Source organism: Chenopodium album, chromosome 7, assembly GCF_948465745.1.
Source record: "Chenopodium album chromosome 7, dcCheAlbu1.1, whole genome shotgun sequence".
NCBI classification, from domain to species: domain Eukaryota; kingdom Viridiplantae; phylum Streptophyta; class Magnoliopsida; order Caryophyllales; family Amaranthaceae; genus Chenopodium; species Chenopodium album.
Genome location: NC_137840.1, coordinates 55,444,174 through 55,446,398, shown reverse-complemented (window position 1 = coordinate 55,446,398; position 2,225 = coordinate 55,444,174). Strand labels below are relative to the sequence as shown.

At 40.6% G+C, this 2,225-nt stretch overlaps 1 non-coding gene across 1 annotated transcript; it reads right to left on the bottom strand.

The window, feature by feature from the left end:
- Nucleotides 1–1,220: 1,220 nt before the first annotated feature.
- Nucleotides 1,221–1,326, bottom strand: LOC145641317 (small nucleolar RNA R71). The gene has a single exon (XR_014115358.1). It is a non-coding gene; the product is annotated as a small nucleolar RNA R71 (small nucleolar RNA).
- Nucleotides 1,327–2,225: the final 899 nt, after the last annotated feature.

Here is a 2,225-nt window from a genome sequence, read left to right as displayed (position 1 = left end):
TGATGTTTGTATTGCAATTAAATTTATTGTATGAGATTGCTTGTTAGTTCCTCGTGATAGGATTAGCTACCCTTGATTTAGGAGCTTGATAGCATGATATGCTTAGTTTGACATGGAAATGTGAATAAAGCATGGCATTACTTATTGCAATTTGATTATGTATCTTCTATTGCTAAACTAATGAGGAATCTAAGTTTAATAGTGTGAGTTGTTTCCTAATTGCATGAGGTTGATCTTACATATAGTCCTTGCTATATCTTATCTATTTCACTCCCCGTTTGTCTATTTGCTTTGGTTGAGTGGATCCCATTCCCTAGTGTCCTTAATCCATTGATTTAGAACCATAGTTTGTTTGTCTTTTTGACGAACCCCAATTCACCATTGACTTCGAATTAGCTTAAGTGTTAAGATCTTTGGCAACCATATCCCGTTCCTTGTGGACCGAACTCTTACTTGTCATTATGCTTGGTTTGTAAGGTGATTGTTAATAAATGTGTTTGATTGAGTGTGGAATGTGCGACCGTTCTAACGCCCATCAAAATGGCGACGTTGCCGGGGAACGGTGTTGTTGATTGCTAATTGATTACTTGAGTCTAGTTCACCATAAAACAACAAAATTTCAAAAAGATTGTTTCTTTTTGGCTACACTTGTAGCCTTGTTACTAATTGCGTTTGTTGAGAGTGTATGCGCAGAACTCATAACAGGATCTTGGTACCTTACGATCCCGAGATTGAGCAAACTTATAGAAGGAGAAAGAGAGCCGGTTCTAGGCCGTTTAGTACTCCCCCAACTAGAGAGACCAATTTCGAGGAGGATCGAGATCAAATGGGTGACGCGGAACCACCACCTCAAAGACCTTTAAAGGAGTTGGGAACTCTGGGAGCTTATAGAGCTTCAAGCGGCATTGCTCCACCCGTTACTCAAGCCAATGACTTCGAGATTCGGCCCACAATGATTAATTTGATTGAAAGGAGGCAATATAGTGGAGCAAAACATGAGAGCCCTCTTGCACACTTGAACGAGTTCGAAAAATATTGCAACACGATTAAGGTAAATGGGGTAACTCAAGAGTTTGTGAGGCTAAAGCTATTTCCTTTTTCTTTGATAGGAAGGGCTCTTGAATGGCTTGATAAGGAGGTGAGGCCTAACTCCTTGAGAACTTGGGACGAGGTCACCACGGCTTTCTTAGGGAGATTCTATTCTCAAAAGAAGACGGCCGAGGCAAGGGCTTTGATCCAAGGTTTCCGTCAAAAAGCTAGTGAAACCATATATGAAGCATGGGAACGATACAAGGAATATCAAAGGGAGTGCCCTCATCATGGAATTCCGTCATATCAAGTGCTTCAAATTTTCTATGGGGGCTTGAGCCCACAAGGAAAGACTAGCTTGGATGCGGGAGCGGGTGGCCCGATTATGAACAAGACGGAGGAGCAAGTCATAGAGATAATTGAGGATGTGGTGAGGCACCACATGGATTGGCAAGAAGGAGAGAGAGAGTCTCTAAACAAGGGAGGAAATGCGGTTTACTCTGTTGATCACCTTAATGCCATCAACAATTTGACTTCCCAAATCGCCAACCTTGGAAAGGAGAAAACGTCCATTAAGTCAAAACTAGAGACCTCTAGTTCAACACAAGAGCATCCCTCCCAATCTAAGGGGAGAGGTATGAATTCTAACTCTTCTCCCTCTGCTTCTAATAACATGCCTCATGGATGTTTGTTTTGTGAAAATTGTGGGTCATATGACCATGATACCTCTTCTTGTAATTATGATTCCCAACCCCAACCCCAATAAGAAGATGGTAATGAAAATGAAAATAAACAAGTCAATGCCTTGTCTTATGATAATAGACATAGGAATGACAATCAAATATAATTACCACCAAATCGAAGAGAACAAGGGGGGAATTCCTATAACCAAAGAGGAAATGATTACGATTACCATAACCAAAATCAATGGGGAAATAGGAACCAAAGGGACCAAAATCCCCAAGGTAACTACAACCAACAAGGTGGTTATGGTAACCATAATCATAATAATCAAGGAAACTATGGGAATCAAGGGCAATTTCACCAAGGGGGAAACTCTAATAATCGGAACAATTGGAACAACAATAATAATAGAAGTTCTTCTAATCAAAATGCATCCAATTCGAATGTTAGAGGTAATAGGGCTTCCCAAGACAACTACTATGCACAAGCATCACATAGTAGGTCTAGCTTGA